This window comes from Gymnoscopelus braueri, assembly GCF_963280865.1.
Source record: "Gymnoscopelus braueri genome assembly, chromosome: 14".
Lineage (NCBI taxonomy): Eukaryota > Metazoa > Chordata > Actinopteri > Myctophiformes > Myctophidae > Gymnoscopelus > Gymnoscopelus braueri.
In genome coordinates, this window is record NC_137619.1 from 17,225,385 (window position 1) to 17,250,742 (window position 25,358).

General features: G+C 41.3%; 1 protein-coding gene across 1 annotated transcript in view; it reads left to right on the plus strand.

Moving 5' to 3' along the window:
- The first annotated feature begins 227 nt into the window (after positions 1-227).
- hs3st1l1 (heparan sulfate (glucosamine) 3-O-sulfotransferase 1-like1) overlaps positions 228-25,358 on the plus strand; it is a 45,593-nt gene continuing 20,462 nt past the window's right edge. The window contains exon 1 of the mRNA XM_080449957.1: positions 228-462. The gene's annotated coding sequence lies outside the window, so the exon portion shown is untranslated. The remainder of the gene's footprint in view (positions 463-25,358) is intronic.

Genomic DNA, 25,358 nt, shown 5'->3' on the forward strand with positions numbered 1-25,358 from the left:
TCGCGACCGTTCTTCCGGTTTTAAACTTAACATGGGTGTGTATGGGACTTCCGCCCGTGTTACGACGGGAATCCCATCATGTGTGGCTGCACCCACAGTCGGCTGTCTGTGTGCTGTGTGTGTGCTGCTGTCTGAGGCGCTTTACTGGACAGGAGGAGTGGAGGAGCGACATCACTTTAAATACACAGACAAGGACTCCGTTTCCCACCGCGTGTGTGTCTGCTTTCCAATGAACCAGTGATGACAGCGGTCAGCGGCTGAGAGAGAGAGAGAAAGAGGGAGAGAGAGAAAGATAGAGAGAGAGAAAGAGGGAGAGAAAGAGGGAGAGAGAGAGAGAGACGTCCCCGCTACCTGGCTGGGGTGAGAAAGTGTGATCCGTGGTTAGACATCATCACCTCTGGAAGTCTAAAGCCACAACCAAGAGATGCACTGATTGCATCTCCGACCCGGATCCGTTGCAAGGTAACTGACTGCATCCTCTCTTAAGGTTGTTGTCTACTTCATTTATATTAAAAGAATACATATCCACCCGAGAGGAGACTATAACCTATTACAGTCTGGGCTGCACTGAACAGAAAGATTGCAGTAATATATATATATATGTTTTTTGCTCTTTAGAACAGGGGGTCTTCAACGTCTTTCAGCCCATAAGGACCCCTTAAGCTGAGAGAGAGATGAAGCAGCCCCCCCCCCCACACACACACACACACACACACACACACACACACACACACACACACACACACACACACACACACACACACACACACACACACACACACACTACATGTTGTATACAATTGTGTTGCAGATTAAACCTTTTTAATAGGTTTCATAGATGGCTTCATAGACTTAATTGTTTATTTGCACTTTGTTTTATTATTATTTTTCAGGTTTTAGACAGAGTGTCAGTCATTACAAAAACCTCCCATCCCAACCCACAGACTTGATTGTTTGACAGCACTGTCATCAGTGTATGTTGGATTCATGTTAATGTGTGTAGCCTATTGTCAGACGTTTAACCACTTAAACTGTCAATACTAGGTAAACTTAACCTTTCACTCTGTACTTGGTCTGCTCCTTTTTCACTCTACTCCAAACCTCTTTGCCAAAAATAGCCGATCTACAAGCTCACAACGCCTCGCAACGTGAGGCTTTGTCAGCTTGCTATTTTTGGCTTAAGTTCTCCTCAGAATAGGGATTCTATGGTTAATGCAAAAAAAAAGAGGAAAAAATATCTTATCACACAAAGATTTGGCAGTCCCCTATACTCTCTGAGGACCCCCTAGGGGTCCCGGACCCCCTGTTGAAGACCCCTGCTTTAGAGTGATAGCTTATCACCAGACAGGCACTGCACGGCTTAATGTAGCCTATAGTTGAAGACGGATATTGATATAGGCTAGCCTACTGTCTCTGCCCTTCTATTGCATTTTTGCTCTGGTCAGTTTTACACATTTGTTTTTTGTCAAACCGGTGAGTTTTCTTCCGCAGCATTTAAATGACAAGAGTAGGCCACTTAATAAATGACCTTTAATCTCATGACTATCTTCCTGTTTCATTTCACGGTTTCATTTCCGTTCCAAAATGTCATGTAAAACCAACACAACCTTTATGCAGGTGTTGGCAAGATTAGTATAGGGCTGTTTTCATGTTTCATGTTTCATGTCAGGCTATACAGTTGATTAAATGGCAATTAGTCGACCAACTAAACAGCCAACTAAATGTTTAAACTTAAAACATTTAAAGTTGATGTTTTAAGATATTAAAAAGATGAGCAGCAATTGCCAAATCGTATCATGTTCAAGCAATAGTACTTGATATGTTTTGCACTGTGAATCAGGGGACTCTCTAATTGGTGGATGCAAATTGGAGTGGAAATGTGGCATGTCTTGGTGCAGGGTATAGTCACAGGATATTACTACATTTGCCAAACGGAACTATGCTAATTCCTCCTCCATTTCAATTAGGAGCAAAACTGTTGGCTGGGCTCCCCCCCCCCTTCAGCCATTATAGAACATCACTTCTCAGCTTAATCAAATGAAAATTTAGCTGCCCCCTTTATCACATACTATGTCACATGGGATAACCTGTCATAGGCTGTCCATTCACCTATAATTATGAGTGTGTGGGTTTAATCTTATATAATACATGGATGGCATGCCTCCTAGTTGCAGAATTTTCCAAAGGTGAAAACCTGTCATTTAAAAAAGAAAAAGACTATACTGATGTGTGGGCAACAATGGATCATTGTTAAAATGGTAAGCATCAAATCCTCAGCATCTGTATTCACTACCAGTATGTTTTCAGTGATTGTACAGTATAGCCTATGGCAATGGGTGTAATTTATAGCGCCGTCGCGATTATGACATTTTACACGACCATTAAATTGTCACACAAATAGAAATAATTGTGATTAACGATGTAATTGAGTTTTTGTCGTTGGCTTTTAGGCTTTGAAGTTGCACATGGGAGATTATGACAAATCACCTAAACTATATCAATAATATACAAAGAAATGACTGACATATTTAATAACTTTTTACTGGAAATAGCCGATCTACAAGCTCACAAGGCGACGCTTTGTGAGCTTGTAGATCATCTATTTCCACTATTTTTTTGTTTGAAAATGTATGAACATTTTACAACATGGAAATGATTATGGCGATTATGCAAAAAAATAATTGCGATGATCTCAAGTAGGTGATTAGGTAATAATTGTGACAGGCCTAGGTGCAAAGAGAAAAGGATTCTCAAGTTTCTCACTACATACTAGTAGACAGCCCACTGCAACAATGAGTCCCATCTGTTTGTATTTGTATTTGGATATGCATTTGGCATCTCTGGAAACTTGTTTACGTTTGGGAGTGTGTGTGTGGGGGCGGTACTGGAAGATCATCGGTCAGCAGACCAAAAAAAGAAATCACGATGTCCTCAGAAATCCTAAAATTACTCACAAATAGTAACTCCTGTAATATTGTGCAAAGCAGTCATAGGGTAAGAGTAGGCAGAATGTTTCTTTTCTTTCCCTGAATTGCTTTCGGGAAAGTGATGAAAGCTCCTTTCCCCCCGACGAGAACTTGGGACTGATTAGAAAAGTGTGCACAGAGCTTCTCACCGAGAATGACGGTCAGGAGACCGAGAGCTTCTCCCCAAGAACAACTACAGGGAACAGAGTTTCTCACCGGGAACGACTACAGGGACAGCATGACAATATGAGAGGAGGGGTCGAGCTCATTATTTTCACACTTGACTGATCAAGGTGAATGGGTGACTGTTTAACTGCGGCTCACGGTGGATGGTCCCGCTTTTGTTTGTTTGCTTTCACTGTCTTGAGTCAGAGCCAAAACAGGCAAGTGATGGTGGTGGGTAGCAGAGATGAGGGCAGATGAGGGCGTCATAGTAGCGTGGTCACGGGGCGGTTCATTGGCTAGTAGTAGGATTGACAGCTACTATTACTACTTATGAGCCTAAATGTAAAGGTGATGATGGTCCAGGGATGTGTTGGGCATGCTAAATCCCTTGTTGTGTGTGTGTGTGTGTGTGTGTGTGTGGGGGGGGGGTATATAATTTACACACACACACTATAGATATGTATACAGTATATTGTTACAGGCCTGTGTGTAATATGATTGACAACATTTGTAGTCAGTGGATGTTATTTATTAGGCATAATGAGGACAATGCTTTAAGGTGATAGAAGAGGAAGTGTGAGGAGGGTGTGTGTGTGTGTGTGTGTGTGTGTGTGTGTGTGTGTGTGTGTGGGGGGGGTGGTGGTCTGGTGTACACTCTCCTGGTATTGTTTTGTTTGGTGGAGGTGTGTGTGTGTGTGTGTGTGTGTGTGTGTGTGTGTGTGTGTGTGTGTGTGTGTGTGTGTGTGTGTGTGTGTGTGTGTGTGTGTGTGTGTGTGTGTGTGTGTGTGTGTGTGTGTGTGTGTGTGTGTGTGTGTGTGTGTGTGTGTGTGTGTGCGCGCGCGTGTTTGTTGTCTGCTGGTATTGTTTTGTTTGGTGGCGCTTCTCCAGTTGGCTTCACTTGAGTAGAGGAGGGGGAAAAGAGGCAAAAAACAAAGTACCCTTTTCTTTTCTCAAGTTTGACTAATCAAGACCAATAAGAAGTAACATGAGAATGGAATTAATATTTGATGATGTTATGAAATAAAAAATGTCTCAGTTGAGGGGAAAAGGGAGTTGTTTTTTTTTAATGCAAATTAATTCAGATTTTTCTTCTCTTTTTTTTTCTGGGCAGAAACCATGTTTGGGTTTATCCCTCAGGAGGAGAAAGAGCTATTATGAAAGAGCCAGCTTTTTCACAGCAGTCATATTTGCCAGATCAAATCTCCAGGCCTTTAATTTCCGAGTTAATGAATATTCTCCTGTTCGAAACGGGTTCCGACTATACTTTTTGTACAGGGATTCGGGTAAAAAATATATCCGGGTTGCTATGGGCCGCTGTGTGAGGGTGTGGCTTCCTCCTGTTGCCATAGTGAATGGGGATTATAAAGCAGCGGTTGAGGCTTTATGGGTGGTTGGGTGGTGGGAGTCCTGTTAAAATAAAGTTGTCAAGTTGTCATGCGTTTCGGGATTAACTTTGATCAAAGCTAATGATGACACTGTTCGTCATCACAGAGGGATAAGGCATTATGTGGTAGATGTCTCTCTATGTAATTTCAACATCGAGTCACTTGATCTCGCAGATTTTGACACATTGGTGGCTCCTTGATTTTGGTTCTTTACTTATTATTAGGTCACTTAACTCTTTAAGACCGGGAACATTTGTGTCATTTTTAGATTTCGTTGGGCTATTCAAAAATAGCAGATCTACAAGGTCATAGCGCGGCACCGAGTGCCGCGCTATGAGCTTGTAGATCTGCTATTTTTGAAAAATCATGAAAAGTTGTGCAAATATATATATATTTTTTTTTTGGTGGACATTTGTAACTCAAATCTTTGCTTCTGGGGGTTCCTGGAACGAAATATTTTACAAATGTTCGCTTTAAAAAATATATATAATAATTTTGCCGCGAATTGTCCCGATTTTTCTAAAATAGCAGATCTACAAGCTCGTAGCGCGGCACTCGGCGCCGCGTTACGAGCTTGTAGATCTGCTATTTTTGAATAGCCCAAAGAAATCTAAAAAATGACACACAGATGCGTTCCCGGTCTTAATGGATTAACTGGGGTGATTCATCATGCATTGTTATGGTAATAATGACATAAACAGAGGCTGGTTTTGTACGCGTGCACGTGCCCCCCGGCCCACCCCACCCCCCACCCACCCCCCCCCCCCTGCCTTGCCATGGACCGATCGCTGATAGCACAGTCAGTGTTTCATATCAGCCGTTATGATGTGGGGGGGAATTTAGAGGATTAGCAGCAAACTTCATGCTTTATTCCCTACGTATCTTCCTGGTTTCCAAATCCTACGGAGACCATTGTTATTTTAAGTAGCTTGGCAATTGAGCGTAGACGCAAACTAAATTCTCCCAGGTCTTAGGGAGATTCAGTTCGGTATTATAGCACTAGCGTTTTGGAGCTACCTCCCTCCTTGCTATTCATGCTCTTTCATGATGTGAAAAGTGAACGACTAAGGAGAGAGCGGGTACTACGGCTTCCAGGCCATCCCTCCCTGCGATACAGTGCTCATACATAATAGATAAAGTCACTGTAACTTACAGTACAGGGGCATAACTAGGCTAATGCCTAGATTTGCATATTTGTGCCAAACTCCATTATTCATGGAGTGCACGAGGCAAGGCAATGTTTGGTGCGAAAAGGTAAAAATGGCCACCTAGGCCAATGCCTGTTACTCTGGATCTCTGGAGCCAATATTACCACCAGTGGTGGAAAAAGTACTCAAATGTTTTACTTAAGTAAAAGTATCAATACTGCAATGAAGCACTCTGTTACAAGTAAAAGTTCGGAATTAAAAATTTACTTGAGTAAAAGTACAAAAGTATTGGTGTCAAAATGTACTTAAGGTACCAAAAGTGAAAGTACTACAATGTTTGAAAATAGCAGATCTACAAGCTCACAACGCGTTGTGAGCTTGTAGATCTGCTATTTTCAAATAGCCTAGGTATAAAATAGGGCTAAAGTGGTTAATGTATGTTTTATAATATAATAATTTATATCTGAAAAGTAACTAGTAACTAAAGTTTTCAAATAATTGTAGTGGAGTAAAAGTAAGTATTTGCCTCTGAGATGGAGTGGAGTAGAAGTAGAAGTATTGGAAATTGGAAATACTCAAGTAAAGTACAAATACCTCCAAAATTGTACTCAAGTACAGTACTTAAGTAAATGTACTTAGTTACTTTCCACCACTGAATATTACCCACCATGAGCACCATCCTACTACAGTTTGAAAAAGCGGTATTGAAGTTGTCATTTCGGGGGGCGCACTGGGAGCTGCGCTGCTCCGCTCCCGCATACGCCTTGCGAGTCTGAACTTGGCCTTTCGGGGGGAAAGCCTTATAAAAGACACACCGATTTTTGATGAGGTTCCTTGATGGATCCTAGCAGACAGCGGGCTTTGTTCCGCTCAATTTGCTGTCATTTGGGAATAATGGGAGGGGATCGCAAGTGGGGTAAAAAGCAGGAGCAGACGGATGAGGTCCGTGACACCTTGCATCGAAGCAGCCCCGAACAGATTTCATGGGCCACTTTTTTTTCACCGCGGGGGGGTTGAATGCCGCCATCATTCTTAAATGTTATGAAGCACATTCATCATTCTATTTGATGACTGTGGCAAGCCCATGTTTTCATTACCTTTTGTTCTCTTGCCTGTCTGAGATGAGTCGCCACATGCCATGCCAGCTCCCTCATTATGGGACATTGTGTCACACGCCTGCCTTTCCTGCATCACCTCCATCCACGCCTTGTCATATTTTGTCACATTAATGGTTTCGAAGCATCTTTTGAGGGTGACTGGGGTCAATCCATGCCCCCCCCCCCCCCCCCCACCTCTGTCATGTGGAGAGAGATTTGCTTTGGTACAGAAGCAGCTACAGCTCCGCCTATATACCGCCTTACTGTATGTATGAATTTATTGTCTAGGTGTGTGTGGGTGCATGTGTTTTTTTAGATGCGGATGATGTGGTGCTGCTGCGCTTGTGAGATCAGAGATTCCCCAGTAATCTCTGAAGTTAACTCTTTAGCACCTGGAACGCATCTGTGTCACTTTTTGATTTGAGCTAAAAAAGCATTACCGGTATTTTACACTTTGGCTATTCAAAAATATACACTTTGACTCGGTGCCGCGCTATGAGCTTGTAGATCTGCTATTTTTGAAAAATCGTGAAAAATGTGTGCAAAAACATTTTTAACTCAAATCTTTGCTTCTGGGGGTCCCTGGAACAAAATATTTTGAGATGGGGGTCGGCGGCCAAATTCATATAGTTTTGGGGGTCCTTGACATGAAAAAGTTTGAGCACCACTGATATAGAGACATACGTTTTTTCAGAATACTGTTGGGATTTAGAAGACATTTCAGGTCTTAACACATCCACCGCCAGAGGTTAATCTCATAATGTACTCACCAGTGCCAAGGTGTTTTTGTTGTTTTTTTGTTTTTTTCATGTCGCCATAGATCTTGTTAAAATCCTTAAGATTGAGCCGTGAACGGTCTGTTTACATCCGCGAGATCTCCCTGTATCTCCCAGTGAAGACCGCATGTCAAACGGACTTCCATGACTGTAGTTAGAGCGGATTACGTTAAACAGTGAAATGCGAGGAGAAAAAACTACAGGAAGAGAATTGAGTTTCAGTTTCGTCTGTAGAATGGGAGCGGGCGTGATCGTCGAAACCGGATCCCAAATAATTCTATTTCCTGTCATCAAACCGGAAACGGAAGTGGATCAAAAAAATTCCGAAAGTGCACCCGGACCGCGCATGCGCGAAAAGACCGCAGCCCGTAGGACTACGGGCTCGGCGCTTAACCGTTGGATTTAACGGCCCGTAGAACTACGGGCCCGGCGGTAAAGGTGTTAATGGGTTAATATACCCCTACGTGTCTGTTCGGTGTCTTGTCTCGAGACTGTACAGTGCAATGTTTCAGGGAATATTTATTTTTATGAATTTCATTCAAATGAGGCGCTGGGCTGCATACAAGGCTCTTTTTTTTCCTCCAAATAAAGTTGGAAACTTTAAGATAATGAGGAGAGCAATTTAATTGGGTCCCTTTTTGAACAAGGTGAAAAGGAGGTACATCACTTAGAGCTCGCTTTATGAACATGATTATGCAGAAATGGAGCAAAAGGCTGGGACCTCATTAAAGGCACATTAAGTGTTTTGTCAATCACCTGGAAAATGAATCAAAGGTAGGCCCCGATGTTAATTCGGCAGAGCTTGGTGAGCGAGCAGGAGACGTTTTGTTTTTTTTACCATTTTCCTTTGTTCTGGTGCCTTGTCTGAGACGAGTCTCCCTCCGCATGTCAGCCACATCCCTCATTATGGGATGTTGTGTCACATGCCTGCTTTTTCCCCGCATCACCTCCATGCCTTGTCATATTTGTCACATTAATGGTGGAAGCCTCTTTTGAGGGTTCATGGCCCTGTCATTTGCAGAGAGATTTGCTTTGGTACAGAAGCTACAACAACTCCCGCCGTACTGTATGTGTGAATTTATTGTCTGGGTACGCGGGTGCGTGTGTGTTACATATGCATGTGTGCCGTGCATGTGTGAGATCACAGGATTCCCAGTGATCTCTGAAGTTTGAAATAACCTACGTGTTCTGTTGTGTCTCAGGGCTGTACAGTGCAACGTTTCAGGGAATAGGATTATTTTTTTAATGAATTTTCATTCAAATCAGGTGCTGGCTGCATGCGAGGATTCTCCCCTCCCTCCCCAATAAAGTTGGAGACTTTAAGATAATGAGCAGAGCTATTCAACTGAGGCCTTTGAAGAAGGTGATACGAGGTAGCCTACATCACTGCATTATGAACGTAATTATGCAAAAATGTATCAATGGCTGGGACCTCATTAAAGGCACATGAAGTGTTTTGCCAATCACCCAGAAATGAATCAACGGTAGGCCGTTAATTCAACAGAGCTTAGTGAGGAGTTCGACTCCCCCTACACATAGTGTAAGCCCTATTCAGACATTTTCAAAAATAGCCGATCTACAAGCTGACAATAGAGCACCGAAGTCTGACGTAATTTAAAGATGGAGTGCCATGATATTTTTCAACCCTAAAACCTGATCATAAGGTATTATTATTATGTAAGGATTTTTTTCAACAAAAAAAAAGTGTACAGTAAGTGTTAAAATGTTGTTTTTATGTAGACACACCCACCAGTGCATTAAGTATACCTGGTTCTCACCTTAGCACCTCCTCCACCACCTTAGCACCACCCACCTGTCCTAGTCCCTCCTCCTCCTCATGCCCACACCTGTTGTGTTATGATAATGAGGGGGAGGGTGTGGGCTTTGTGATGTCACTAAAGCGCTGTTTCTCTATTGGCACATTTGACCCTCAAGGTTTCAGCCTCCAGGAAAAAAATCCAAATAGTCAGAGAAGACATAAAACACCATAAAAACACCACCGGGGGGCTTAATGAAGTTCTATCAACCTCATAGACACATGAAAAACAGAAAAAGTGCAAAAACATGGCACCACCTCTTTAAGCATCCTACCTGGGTCGCGGTTCCCCCCCCCCCATTCTGAATTCCCATAGATGTCTTTAATATCGCGTCAAATAATTACTGTGTTCCAAAAATAAACAAATGACCCCGGCGAATTGACTCATATGGATATGAAGCATTAACTGACGGTGAAAAAACTATAATGTTACTCCCGCCGAATTAGTTACATTTTCGCCAGAAACAGACTGTATCAAATATGAGTGACTGACTATCATAAACGATACAGAGCCACCTCCCTGACAATATCACCGAGTTTATTTTTGGACCACAATTCTTATATGAGACGATTCTAAGATGACCCAATGTTATTCTCCATAGAGAAATTACTTCCGCAACCCAGGGGATGAACGAGTGACGTCAGGACCTCGGTACTCTATTGGTGGCATTGGACCCATTGTTAGCCGCTTGCAAATCTGCTGTTTTTGAAAATTGTGGCCTATAATGACGTGCCCAAAATTGGGACGCCAGGGCGAAAGTGGTTAACTTAGCCATGAGTCATTTTAGAGGAGCGAGTGAATACTCATGAGCACAAAATGTCAAGCAGTCACTTCTCCTGGCTCACAGTCTCTGCCACCACCCGCAGCAATGTTTGACATTTGTTCTAAAGGTATAAGTTCTTGGTTTGTCTAAATATTAAAATCCATCCCTATGACAATGATTGAGGTTTGCCGTGGGAAGGTCAAAAACCCAAGCAGCAGAAATGCAGATGTCGACATACTTGGACTTTCACTTGAAGTGCAGATCATCTAAAGACATTAAAGGGGAATACCACTCATTTTCAACATTGAACTATGTCTTTAATACACCTTAGAGATGTTGTGTGGAAATACGAAAAAAGCCCCCCCCCCCCTTCTATGTTGCCTAGAACTGGATAATTGATTGAGGTCATGTGATCAGTGACATACGCAGGGTGTACTTTTGGCTGAGGGGGGCGGAGCAACATAGAAGGGGGGGGGACTTTTTTCTCATTTCCGCACAACAGCTCTAAGGTGTATTAGACATAGTTCAATGTTGAAAATTAGTGGTATTCCCCTTTTAAGTGATTCAGAGTCCTCAGAAAAAGACAGAATTTCCACGGGGAAAATGGGGGGATTTTATTTAAAAATGTTCCTCTTTTGCATATCACCCATGTTCTTCATGCACACAGATAGCTGCTTATACGAATTTCTTGTCAGAGATTAGAGCGCAGGCAGGCAGGGTCACCTGCTGGAACAGTTTTTAGGCTCCAGTGCCTTGCGCAAGGGAACTTTGGCAGTATCAGTTGGCGCCCATAGACGTTAACACCTGCTGCTCAGAAGTGCACAGCAGGAATGCACCGTTCTCCTGGCGAAGAGGATTGAGCTGTCAGCCTATCTAGTTTAAAAAGAAAATCTGTCTTTATACATCTTTAAAATAAGTGTTTTAGATGTAGGATATATTCAGCCCAGTTTCCCAGACATAGATTAAGCCTAGTACCATACAGAAGAAAAATATCAATGAAGATCTCCATTTGAAAAAAAGTTTTTAGTTTAGGACTAGGCTTACTCTATGTCTGGGAAACGGAGTCTACGGGTAGAGTAGTAAGCTGCTTACTAAAATAAACTAAGAATGGCCAGAGGCATGTTTCACAGGGTTGTCTCCATAGACAGACATCTGACCGTATATGCCTACTGTTTAACTCATTAAGACCGAGAACGCATCTGTGTCATTTTAAGATTTATTTGGCTATTCAAAAATAGCAGATATACAAGCTCATAGTGTGTCTGTCTGATAACCTTCCTATGACAATGATGTATTGATTAGCCTGAGAAAGTGAACGTGCCCCTGTGTAACATGCTCCGTGTTCGTTTCCAGTATGCCACAGCCAGCACTGAAGAGAGGGATTTAAACAGAGTTTAAACAGAGTGCCGCGCTATAAGCTTGTAGATCTGCTATTTTTGAATAATCGTGAAAATTTGCGCACATCTTTGAAAATGTATATATTTTTAAAGCAAACATTTTTAACTCAAATATTTGCTTCTGGGGGGATTCTACAAATGTCTTCTAAATCGTAGTCTTTTGAAAAAAAGAAAGAAAATATGTTGCTCAGTGGTTCTCAAACTTTTCAAGGACCCCCAAAATTATATGAATTTTGGCCGCGGACCCCCATCTCAAAATACTTTGTTCCAGGGACCCCCCAGAAGTTGAGTTAAAAAATGTTCGCTACGGAAAAACAAGATATTAAAAAAAAAATCACGATTTAAAAAAAAATAGCAGATCTACAAGCTCGTAGCGCGGCACTCGGTGCCGCGCTATGAGCTTGTGGATCTGCTATTTTTGAATAGCCCAACGAAATGTAAAAATGACACATAGATGCGTTCCAGGTCTTAATGGGTTAACTAGTCAAATCCAGTCACCTCCTTCCTCTGCAGACAATGTTACATGTAAGCCGATCGAATGACTTTTTGCCATTAGTGGTTAGCTGTGTTTAAATGTTTAATCCCCTTAGAAGCACCAACAATCTGCAGCCCCCTTCACTATGCTTTACTTTGTTTTCCATCTGTACCAATTCAGAGCAGAAGAATCAAACGTTTTGACAGATGGGTTACCGGTGGCAGCTGACGGTAATATAAATTGTGGGTGTGTTTCATTCCAGCACGGCCAACTCCTGTACAATTGACTTAATGCTGGCACAAAGAAACACGTAAATGAAACATACCCACATCATTTCCGTACCGTCAGCCTCCATTTATGCATCCGAGCATTATCCATGATAAGCATTGTCTCCTTTCTGCCAATATTCAAGTGGTGTTGTGTGTCACTGACAATGGTTGCTACCTGATTCTTACCGTGTCACATTCAACAATCTGATTGGCCGTTGCCAGTGGTGTAAAGTAACTAAGTACTTTTACTTAAGTACAATTTTGAGGTACTTGTACTTTACTGGGGCAAATATTTCAAATTTTCTGTACTTTTACTTCTACTCCACTACATCTGAGAGGCAAATATTGTACTTTTACTCCACTACAAACTTTAGTTACTAGTCACTTTGCAGGTACAAATTATTATATTATAAAACATACATTAACCACTTCAGCCCTATTTTATACGTAGGCTATTTGAAAATAGCTCACAACGCGTCGCATCGCTTGTAGAGCTGCTATTTTCAAACATTTTAGTACTTTTACTTTTGGTACTTTCAGTACATTTGGATACCAATACTTTTGTACTTTTGTACATTTTTAATTCCGGACTTTTACTTGTAACGGAGTACTTCTACATTGCAGTATTGATACTTTTACTTAAGTAAAACATTTGAGTACTTTTCCCACCACTGGCCGTTGCCCAGTGAAATTTGCTTCTAATTTGCATAAAGACATGTCTACATAATGTGCAAATGCAGGGGAATGACCATCACCTACAATTCACATCTTGCCGTGTTGAATGTGGGCAGTGATGCACCTGGAAATCAGTGCTGATGTGTTGTACAGTTTGAGTCGATGTGGTTATTTCTCACACATGAGTGCACACTAAGAAAACTACAGCCAAGTGGGGTCAACCCAGGCCCCCAGAGTTGCTGAGAAACATTGAAGTGGTGGCCAAAGCTGGAACTGCAGGCGGGGAGAAAATACATGCACGAGCAAAACATACTGAGATATTTATATATATAAATATATATAATATAATATAAATATGTAAACATATTATACATATGCATTTACATATAAATATGCATCTAGAGTGTATTTAATAAATATCTCGCGTTCATGGCTCGACACACAGGCTTGTTCATGGAGGTAGTTTGTGACGTAGGACGCAAAAAGGACACTAGTGCGCATGCTCATAACTCTATGGCTGCTCGAAACGACTCAAAAACGACCCAATATTTCTACTTCCGGCAGACTTCCGGGTGCTTCAAAAACGCCACTGAGCACTTTCATTTAAATGAATAGCTGGGGGGGCGGGGCAAATCGCCCTCTAGTTATATTATACCTCTATGGGTCAACCACATACATTTCTTTCCTACTGGTTGAGGCCCGGTCGACGTTCACCAAAGTTGAGCGCCACACAAAGCAGAAGATGCAAACTTTTTGACTCAATCTCACTTTTTGACGCTATCCTCGCCTGCTCCGTTCTGACATCAATCCCACAGGATTCATCAGTCCCACTGCTTCCAAACATTAATGGGAAATGTTTTTTTTTAAAAAGCCTCTGTCTCCTCCGCCTACGTGTATCATTCTGCGCCCTAGACTCACTACCAAGAGTAGAGCTGTCCATGGTTCTGAATAACTATTGTCTTATGTGGAGACTGAGCATTCACACAAGCTGTTCAGCTTTACTGTTATCTTCCTTTTTCCATCTGAAATAAGAACGGGCTACCTCTGAATTTAGTTTCTGAAATAGAAATGTTTGTAATGTTGTGCTGTTTTTGACAGCACAACACGATCAGCCAAAACGTTGACCTTTCTTAACCACTCTTTCCTCCCTTCAACCTTACTAGTCTACCCTTTGCAACATAAAATAACATAATTAACCACTATTGCACATTTTAGTCACCACCATGTCCTTTTTTTAAAGGATAGCTTCACGTTAGCTTAAACAACTGTTACCCCATTTAGACCTGAAGCCGATTCTACATGTCTCCTAAATCCCAACAGTATTCTGAAAAAGGTATGTTTCTATATCAGTGGTGCTCAATCTTTTTCATGTCAAGGACCCCCAAAATTATATGTATTTGGCCGTGGACCCCCGTCTCAAAACATTTTGTTCCAGGGACCCCCAGAAGCAAAGATTTGAGTAAAAATGTTCACTTTAAAATAATATATATATTCAAAGATTTGCACATTTTCATGATTTTTCAAAAATAGCAGATCTACAAGCTCGTAGATCTGCTATTTTTGAATAGCCAAAAGTGTAAAATATGGCTTTTTAGCTCAAATCTAAAAATGACACAGATGCGTTCCAGGTCTTAATGGGTTAATGCACTACACATTTTATTATGAGTATTAATTTAGAAGAACGGTGATGAGACCACAGGCGTGAGGTTATCTGAAAATAACAAATTTATTTTAAATATAATGCATTAATGCACCTTTTGGCCAGTCAGAAATGACATATCTCCAGGGCCATGGTTGAACTTTTCTTATTGCATAAAAACTGAAAAATATAAATACCGGTAATGTAAGATAAAAGAGAGGGTTCTTTTTCCTTATCATGCCAAAAAATATCGCATATACTGTATAGCACATTAGACCACCTGCACATATTTATCTCACAGATATGTATTTAACTACATAGATATTTATCTCCTTTTCTTTAACCCATTGATACCTGGAACGCATCTGTGTCACTTTAGATTTCTTTAGGCTATTCAAAAATAGCAGATATACAAGCTCATAGCGCGGCACCGAGTGCCGCGCTATGAACTTGTAGATCTGCTATTTTTGAAAAATCGAGGGAAAAAATATGTGTTTTTTTTTCAATTTTTTTTGGGGATTTAGAAGACCTTTCTAGAATCTTCTCAGGTCTTAAAGGGTTAAGTGAGTTATGAACAGTAATTACTGTCAGAGACCAGAGTAACTGGCCCAAGCCCCACATCTGATGTCACACTGTTGTACAGCTGCACATGGGGGTGGATAATAATAGTGACAATGACAGCATCCCACATAATTTCCCGGGGATAAGGGTACATTCTTTACTTACTTCAATGTGCACCATGTTTATGCAGTTTATCACGGCTTATTTCTTTTTCACCAGGTATTTATTTATAATGGCGTGCAGCACACTGGGTGGCTTTTGGTGCCTAAAAGGATAATGATCATTATACTTGTTTTCGGAGAAGGGTGATAGTTCATATCATATTGTCAACTAAACAAATCTGTCCCATTATCTCATAATGTAAAAGGAATTGAACCAAATGAGAGTAATGGAGCCTAAAATACTTCACAAAGCTATTTAGACAGAGTGCTGCCGCACGCACGCGCACACACACACACACACACACACACACACACACACACACACACACACACACACACACACACACACACACACACACACACACACACACACACACACACACACACACACACACACACACACACACACCAGTGCACCAGTGAATAGCAGGGTTTTTTTTTATTTTATTCATGGACCTCTTCAATTCGCTACATGTGTGGCTATTCACCTTACTTTACTCATTTGTAAAAATGTTTGTGATATCAGCATTCTTTCAGGTCAGTATCATGGTCAGTATCATGTCAGTATCCTGGTCAGTAGTAAGTATCATGTCGGTATCATGTCAGTATCATGTCAGTATTATGGTCACTAGTAAGTATCATGTCAGTATTATGGTCAGTAGTAAGTATCATGTCAGTATCATGTCAGTATTATGGTCAGTATTAAGTATCATGTCAGTATCATGTCAGTATTATGGTCAGTATTAAGTATCATGTCAGTATCATGTCAGTATTATGGTCAGTATTAAGTATCATGTCAGTATCATGTCAGTATCATGTCAGTATTATGGTCAGTATTAAGTATCATGTCAGTATCATGTCAGTATTATGGTCAGTATTAAGTATCATGTCAGTATCATGTCAGTATCATGTCAGTATTAAGTATCATGTCAGTATCATGTCAGTATTATGGTCAGTAGTAAGTATCATGTCAGTATCATGTAAGTATCATGTCAGTATCATGTCAGTATTATGGTCAGTAGTAAGTATCATGTCAGTATTATGGTCAGTAGTAAGTATCATGTCAGTATTATGGTCAGTAGTAAGTATCATGTCAGTATCATGTCAGTATCATGTCAGTATTATGGTCAGTAGTAAGTATCATGTCAGTATCGTGTAAGTATCATGTCAGTATCATGTCAGTATTATGGTCAGTAGTAAGTATCATGTCAGTATCATGGTCAGTATCATGTCAGTATTATGGTCAGCTGATGATACGACGTTTCGACCCTTTCGGTCTTTTTCAACTTGAAAAAGACCGAAAGGGTCGAAACGTCGTATCATCAGCTGTTTTGTTTGAATAAAACCTGGAGCACAAAAGTGAGTTGCGAGCCCTATCTTTGTCTCATTATCACTGTTCTTACAGTTAAAGCTCAGCACCAAAGAACGGAGGATGTGCGTTATTAGTTTTTCTGAGTACCATGGTCAGTATCATGTCAGTATCATGGTCAGTATCATGGTCAGTATCATGGTCAGTATCATGTTGGTATCATGGTCAGTATCATGTCAGTATCATGTCAGTATCATGTCAGTATCATGTTGGTATCATGGTCAGTATCATGGTCAGTATCATGTCGGTATCATGGTCAGTATCATGTCAGTATCATGTCAGTATCATGGTCAGTATCATGTCGGTATCATGTCGGTATCATGGTCAGTATCATGTCAGTATCATGGTCAGTATCATGGTCAATATCATGGTCAGTATCATGTCTTCCTACATCTGCAGACAAATCAGTCACAGGCTGTTGAATCTAGTCACGCTGATGCACCATGGAGTGTAGTGTAAAGTGTGTTGTTGCTAATGTTCCAAGGGGCTGTGTGGGGCTGTGTGGATGTGCTCACTGTGGATGGCTGCTATGGGGTGTGTTATGTTGTTTGGTCAGAACACCTGGCTAAAGAATCCATCAAATCAAACACATGCACTGTTGCGGGAGCAGTCTCCGCTTTCTATAGCTTTGACATTTTTTAATGTTTAGCTTCACTGAATACATCCTATAACAGTGCCTCTCAACCAGCGGTTCTGGACCCAAAAGTCACAAAATATTCTGTGAGGGACCAGGGCTGAGAATTTTTTTTGTGTTGGGGGAATAAGAGAATATTGTAATGTGATTATGATTCTTAATGTATCGTTCAGAATTCTATAACCAGTCTGTCCCTGAAATAGATGCACAATTATCCCCACTGGTCATAATTCCAGCCATAATGATTTTCAAGTGGGCAGCAGATGGAACTGGGTGTGGATGCACAGCTGTGGCTGTTTCGTTGCATATAAATCAGTTGTTACTCCTACTTTACCCTGTAAATCAATAATATGCTGCGGTGCATGTTATGAAATCTTTTTAACTCTCAATGAGGTCAGTGGATGGGTGCTTTAAAACTTGCCTAATTAAAGTTTGTGCAGGTGATAGCAGTGTGTCATATCTGCTACCAGAGCAACAGATCTACGGTTGCACTGGCCTGTGCGTAAGTTATATGTCCGTCCTACTCGGGATTCGAACCCATAGGAGACCAAACATCTATCGCTCTTCGAAGACAGAAGCCCTGCTTAGTGCTTGGTCTGGGATGATGATGATATTGCGCCTATAAGCTTCAGGTAGTGCTACTTCAATGTCAACATGCTAGTTGTGCAACGATGTGCCATTATTGTTAATTGAATATAGCTGGCACTGCCAGCTATATTCAATTAACAATAATATGCTCTACCATACAGACTGGTTCAAATGTTATTCATTAAAAATAAGTTCCGGATTGCAGCTTTAACGTCCACTCCATAGGGGGAAAGACATTGCCCAGCAAATTAAACCATTGCCTCCCCAGTCGCAGTTAAGTACGGAGAAATTACTCATTTAATGTCTGATTACTCCCTAATACAGCCTTAATTCTAAACAACGGAAGCCAGTCATTCCCACATGTAAATTCTGCTTCCTCTCAAAGATAAGACTTTGCAATTGCTTATCGGGGTCACAGTGGGTATAGAAGTTGTATTAACCCATTTAAGACCTGAAGCCGATTCTACAAATGTCTTCTAAATCCCAACAGTATTCCGGAAAAAACGTATGTTTCTATATCAGTGGTGCTCAATCTTTTTCATGTCAAGGACCCCCAAAACTATATGTATTTGGCCGCTCAAAATATGTTGTTCCAGGGGGTCCCATGAAGCAAAGATTTGAGTTAAAAATGTTCGCTTTAAAAAAATATATATATTCAAAGATTTGCACACATTTTCACGATTTTTCAAAAATAGCAGATCTACGAGCTCATAGCGCGGCACTCGGTGCCGCGCTATGAGCTTGTATATCTGCTATTTTTGAATAGCCAAAGTGTAAAATGAATGCTTTTTAGCTCAAATCTAAAAATGACACAGATGCCTTCCAGGTCTTAATGGCTTAAAACATGCACAATGCAAAAGAAAGTTGTCTGTTTGGATTCATTATTCAATGACTCTCTCTAGTCTGAAGATTTGTCTTCATTATCCACCCAAGTACCAGGCAGATAACAACGGCCTCATTTGCTTTCGGAGCCTCAATTCTCCCCGAACGATAATGCGGGTTCTCTCTCTTCTTTGTGTTGGCTAAAGACAAGCAAGCCCATTTTCAACAGGATTACAAAGGTTAATCATCAATTTAAAGCTAATCTTTGTTAAATACCAATAGAGCCCGTGGAGTCTGCCCGATATAGATATAATCAGGTGAGCCCCCAGAACAATCCTTTATCTAAATTAAGTGAAAGATTGGTTTATCTAGGGTTTACAACGTGGGGGTTGATGAGGGGCAAGATGAGAGGATTGCATCACACTTACCGCTTGATTGTCCCTACAATTGTATTGGTTTAGCCCCGATAATGTTGTCTATCTATCCTTACTGGGCTGGTCTGACGAGCTGTACTGCTTCTTAGTCCGTTAAGACCTGAAGCCGATTCTACAAATGCCCTCTAAATCCCAACAGTATTCTGAAAAAACGTATGTTTCTATATCAGTGGTGCTCAAACTTTTTCATGTCAAGGCCCCCCAAAATAACATGTATTTGGCCGCGGACCCCCATCTCAAAATATTTTGTTCCAGGGACCCCCCAGAAGCAAAGATTTGAGTTTAAAATGTTTGCTTTAAAAGAATATATGTATTCAAAGATTTGCACACTTTTTCACGGTTTTTCAAAAATAGCAGATCTACAAGCTCGTAGCGCGGCACTCGGTGCCACGCTATGAGCTTGTATATCTACTATTTTTGAATAGCCAAAGTGTAAAATAAGGCTTTTTTAGCTCAAATCAAAAAGTGACACAGATGCGTTCCCGGTCTTATAGGGTTAAAGTCCTTTGCAGTGGAGTGAGGTTAAGTGTATACAACTATGCACATTTAGAGGTAATTGTTTTTTGTGACGTGTGTTCATTTTCCAATACACACGTGTTTTAACGTTAATGTTTGAGCAGCCTACAGGAGAAAACACGACTCATTTAGTCACTGTTGGGTAGAAACCTTAAGTATGTCCAAAACGTTTTACTTTTCAGGAACTGGGAAAAGATATTATCTTTGTTCCAATGCAACCAATGTAGTTATTATTTAGTCAAAAGCTCAGAAGCTCTTGTTAAATTAATACATTTCCATTGGTTAAATATTTATAAAACCCACAGGCAGATGTAGCCGCTTTCAAACTGGCAAACATTTAGCAAAAGCAGCAGCATCTCACAACCCGATGCATTGTGAGTATGTTTGTTGCTTTTGCGCAACAAGTATGAAACAAGTATCATTTAGTATTTAGGTAAAGGTCTATGCCCGACGGCGACGATATGTACATTCTCTCTGCCTTTAATCGTGGCTATGGAGTTGAGATAATTATGGGAGTTTTTTAAATTATGCAATCAAGGACGAGATCACTCTCCAGTCTGGAAAAACTAAGTAATTAATCCGCACCCCCCACCCGCACCCGCCCCTTCAGTTATTATGCAGGCGACTGGGAACAGAAGACCCAGTCATTATCAGAGTCTGGTGAAACATGTTCTCTCGCTAGGCTAATTGAAACTGAAGCTAGTTATGTTCTACTCTGGCCTGTTCATTTTCTCAAAGGTGGCACTTCATTAAACCGTTAAAACCGGGAACGCATCTGTCGGTGTAACCACTTTAACCGTTATTTTATACTTTGGCTATTCAAAAAACAGCAGATATACAAGCTCATAGCGCGGCACCGAGTGCCGCGCTATGAGCTTGTAGATCTGCTATTTTTGAAAAATCGTGAAAATTTGTGAAAATCTTTGAATATATATATATTTTTTAAGTGAACATTTGTAACTCAAATCTTTGCTTCTGGGGGGTCCCTGGAACTACATATTTTGAGATGGGGGTCCGCGGTCAAATACATATAATTTTGGGGGTCCTTGACATGAAATAGTCTGAGAACCACTGATTATAGCGACGTACGTTTTTTTTTCAGAAAACTGTTAGGATTTAGAAGACATTTGTAGAATCGGCCTCAGGTCTTTATGGGTTAAACAGGACCAAAACGGCAGTATAATAAAAAATAAATAATGTCTCATCGCTGCAGGAGAAGTGAATGAACACAAAACGTCCTTGCAAACATAATTTATCGTTTTCAGATTCTTCGACCATTTGTCCTTCCTAAATTGCCCAGCCTTGTCGATGCAAGGAATGTTATCCGCTTTAAAGATTTGCGTGCCATAAACTCAAAAGGTGTTGCCTTTCATTTGCATGTCCGACATGTAGAGCAAATATAACGAGCTTCGGCCTGGACGTCACATTCCCTGTCGGCGTCTTCCTGCCCAATTTTGTCCCTTTAGTTTACAGTGGGGGGAAATGGATTCATGGCTCAGGCGGTAATCCCATTGACAAGGTATAGAGTCCCTTACTTTAATACGTCCACACACAAAATAATCAATGAATGATTTTTTATGAAAGGACTTATCTCAGACAAACAAGCCAATTACACATAACAAAGCCGAGTTTCACAGGGCCTTCTTAAAACGTTTCCTTCTTCAACGATATCGACGTGAGGATACGCACGGCGGATCTCCGTCATTGTTACCCGACACGGTAACAAAAGCGGGGTCCCAACGAGCAAATCCACGGTGGTACCTTTTATATATTCCCCCACTAGGCCTCTGGATGTCGGGTCCACAAACTTCTCTAATTAAGAATTCCTCCATTGGCGGGTTCTCTCGTAAAAAAAAAACGGGCCCTCCGCTGCAGAACGCGGAGGCGATAAAAGGAGTTATTGGACCTGCGACCTCCGTCGCCTCTTATCTCCCATAAACACTTCAGTTGGTTTTACATGGCCACGGAGGCGAGGCGGAACGAGCAATAAGCCCAAAGGGGAACGGCGGGGAACTGATGACTTATTCATGAAGAACAGTATAGAACAAGAGGGGGAACAGATGAAATTGACAGAGTTTTTTTTATATGATAGTAACGCCCAGGCTACACACTGGGGCACGTATAACCGTTCCATTCGCGGACCGGCAGCCACTATAACCCATTCAATCTGGGAACGCATCTGTGTCGTTTTATATTTTAGCCATTATTATATACTTTGGCTATTCAAAAATAGCAGATCTACAAGCTCGTAGCGTGGCACCGAGTGCCGCGCTACGAGCTTGTAGATCTGCTATTTTTGAAGAATCGTGAACATTTTTTGCAAATCTTTGAATATATATATTTTTTAAAGTGAACATTTGTAACTCAAATCTTTGCTTCTGGGGGTCCCTGGAATAAAATATTTTTGAAATGGTGGTCCGCGGCCAAATGCACATAATTTTGGGGTTCCTTGACATGAAAAGGTTTGAGAACCACTCACATAGCAACATATGGTTTTTCAGAAAACCGGTTGTAGAATTTATTTGTAGAATCGTCTTCAGGCCTTAATGGGTTCATCAATGGAACCGGCTATAACGGGTATGAGAGCAACACGTCAGGTCATGCTCCTCGATCTCTGTAGAGTTCCACATGACAATCTAAAAAAGTACTCACTTCTGATAAAAGACTTTTCAAAAACTTTGGAGAGGCTGATAACACTGTGGTATCGGTCCCTTCTATAAGCAGTGTATGGTAATGTTTTGAAAAAAAAAAAAAAAAAAATGCATATTGCGTGTGCTTTTAGTTCAAGGAGAGTAAATAACATCCCACAGCTACTCATTAGCCCAGCCAGCACTCAAACAAGCTTGTAGGTTTTGCCGGCCGGTGTGCTATCAAAACCACACTAGTATGCTGAAAGGAAATTGTGCTTTATATTCTTCCCCCGCTGTCTCAACCTGATTCTGTCAGGCACACCCAGTGCTTTGCGACACACTGCAGGAACATTGTCTTTGCCTTCTAGACAGGCCCTATTTAAATTAGTCCATTTAATCAGATCCATCTCTGCATAATGGGACTATTTCCCCTTTTGACAGGGATTAAATTCACTTAAATTCCCAGGGCAACCCCCCCCCCCCCCCCCCCGCCCCCCGCCCCCAACCACACACACACACACACACACACACACTTACCTTCTTTCTCTGTGTTCACGCTCCAGTGATATAACTTGCTCCTACCGCCTAAGCCATGCAGACTTTACAAAAGAATAACATTGCAGGATTTGTGCTGAAACCTCCGATAATGCAATGGAGCAACGGTCGGGGAGAGAGAGAACAAACCTGTATCTCAAGGCTATTTTGTACTTTGTCAGAAAACCATGTCGTAACAACAAAAACGACATCTATTTTTTTGGACGTACGACTCGGGTCGTTTGCCAAGTATAAAATGTAATACTTGGTTTGCAACTCCTGAAGTCTAATTTAATTAGCCTTTAGGTTTTGTGCTTTGACAATGAGAGCCAAGTTGGCACCAGAGGTTTCGTCTTCTCTAAGGATAGAATTGAAATCTTCACTGAAGCCTGACAGATGGGCAGGCGGGCGGTGCATAGGCAAATGCATGGAGCAGCGCAAAGGGATGCTTTAATTTATACTGTACTTAGTTGCACTCTGGTGTCGCCTGCCAAAATAGCCGATCTACAAGCTCGCAACAACGCATCTCGATGTGGTGCGTTGTGAGCTCGCAGATCGCCTATTTTTGGCCACGCAACACCGAAAGCAACTACTTATAAATTAGGCTGGAGAGTGCTGGCGATCTATGTCACGACAGAGCCCGGGGTTTGCTGTCACAACATCCCAGGTAGCCCCTATTACTTGTTTATGCCCCCTGCTCCTCCCTCCCGTCTCCATCCAATCAGATCTCTGAAGCACTCCTTGCCAGGGAGAGAGAGGCACAGTTAAGGTGCGAAGGAAATGGAGCTGGAGAGATTGTGATTATAGATAAAGACTTCCCCTTAAAGATCTAGTCGGGCCCTGCAAGTGGGAAATTGCAACGGTGTTGGTGGGGAAGTTTAGCACCGGAGACGGCTGAAAAGTGCCAATATATATACAGCTGTAAATGGTTCAAATATATGCTCAATAACCGACCATTTAGGCAGACATGAATGAATGCTTGTATAACTTTTGTATCTGTGATAATATTACGATTTTGATATCTTAGGACTTCGGTACCAGGAGATGTGCTAATTTTATCACATCAGCCATCTTTAAACAAAATTCAAATGGTGGATTCATCCTTTTAGAACCAAACGATTTATTTGTGTGCTCAGACACAGAGACAACGACTGTGAATTAATTAAAAGAATGACTTGGCATTGTTGAAACCAGTGTACTGATTTGGCATTTGGCTACGCCACTTCAGTCCGCATTTTGTGGGATCCGTCTGATTAGGTTACAATCAATGGTCAGCGTTGTGAACCAACCAACTTGAATTACTTATGTTGATCAGGTAACCTAATACTGTGATACGCTTGTGTTAATGCTAATGTTTTGCGCACGTTCAAGGTCAGCCACTGTGGATCATAATCGATTGCATACCATATCTTATCTACATATGCCTCTGCTGATGCTCCACTGGTTTGCTGCTCAGATACCATTAGCGAATGAGTTTCGCTGCCCTGAGAGTACACTTATGTGACACTCGAGCCGTGTTCGCTGTGGGTCAGTTGATAGCTGTTCCCTGACTTGGAAAAACTAGATCACAGTGATTACTGGTTAACCCTTTAAGACCGGGAACGCATTTGTGTGTAATTTTTTTCTTTGGCTATTCAAAAATAGCAGATCTACAAGCTCATAGCGCGGCACCGAGTGCCGCGCTACGAGCTTGTAGGTCTGCAATTTTATTTTGGAAAAATCGTGAAAATGTGTGCAAATCTTTGAATTTCTATTTGTCCGTAGTGAACATTTTAAACTCTATTACAACTTCTGGGGGGTCCCTGGAACAAAATATTTTGAGATGGGGGGTCCGCTGGCAAAATTCATATAATTCTGGAGGTCCTTGACATGAAAAAGTTTGAGAACCACTGATTAGCCTATAGCAACATAACATTTTTTTTCAAAAAACTGTTAGGATTTAGAATTTGTAGAATCCCTCAGAGAACATTTGTAGAACCCCCCAGAAACAAAGATTTGAGTTACAAATGTTTGCTTTGAAAAATGTATAGACATTCAAAGATTTGCACAAACTTTCACAAATTTTCAAAAAAATAGCAGATCTACAAGCTCGTAGCGCGGCACTCGGTGCCGCGCTATGAGCTTGTAGATCTGCTATTTTTGAATAGCCCAAAGAAACCTAAAAAAAGACACATTCTTTCCCGGTCTGACAGGATTAAGAGACCTTTCCAGAAGATACTGTTGCCGGCCGCGGCCAGATGGTGTGATTTTCTGGGGTTTTACTGGAGCTGTGGCAACCTCTTCACTGCCTACCTCTAGCTTCTGCTTATTCAGTCTCTACAAAGCACGTACCACATGGTGGGTTTTATAACATCCCCGGCTTGTTTACGAGGTCCCACGCTGGTGGTATTACTTCTCTACTGTAGTAGTAAAGAGAGGAGTTGAAAGAGAGAGTATTAGGATAAACCTAATGCAGTAGTAAGTTTTTAGAATAAGTCTATTACCGTTTTACGCAATAATGGTTCAACTTTTGATTTGAGTTCAGTTCATGATTACAC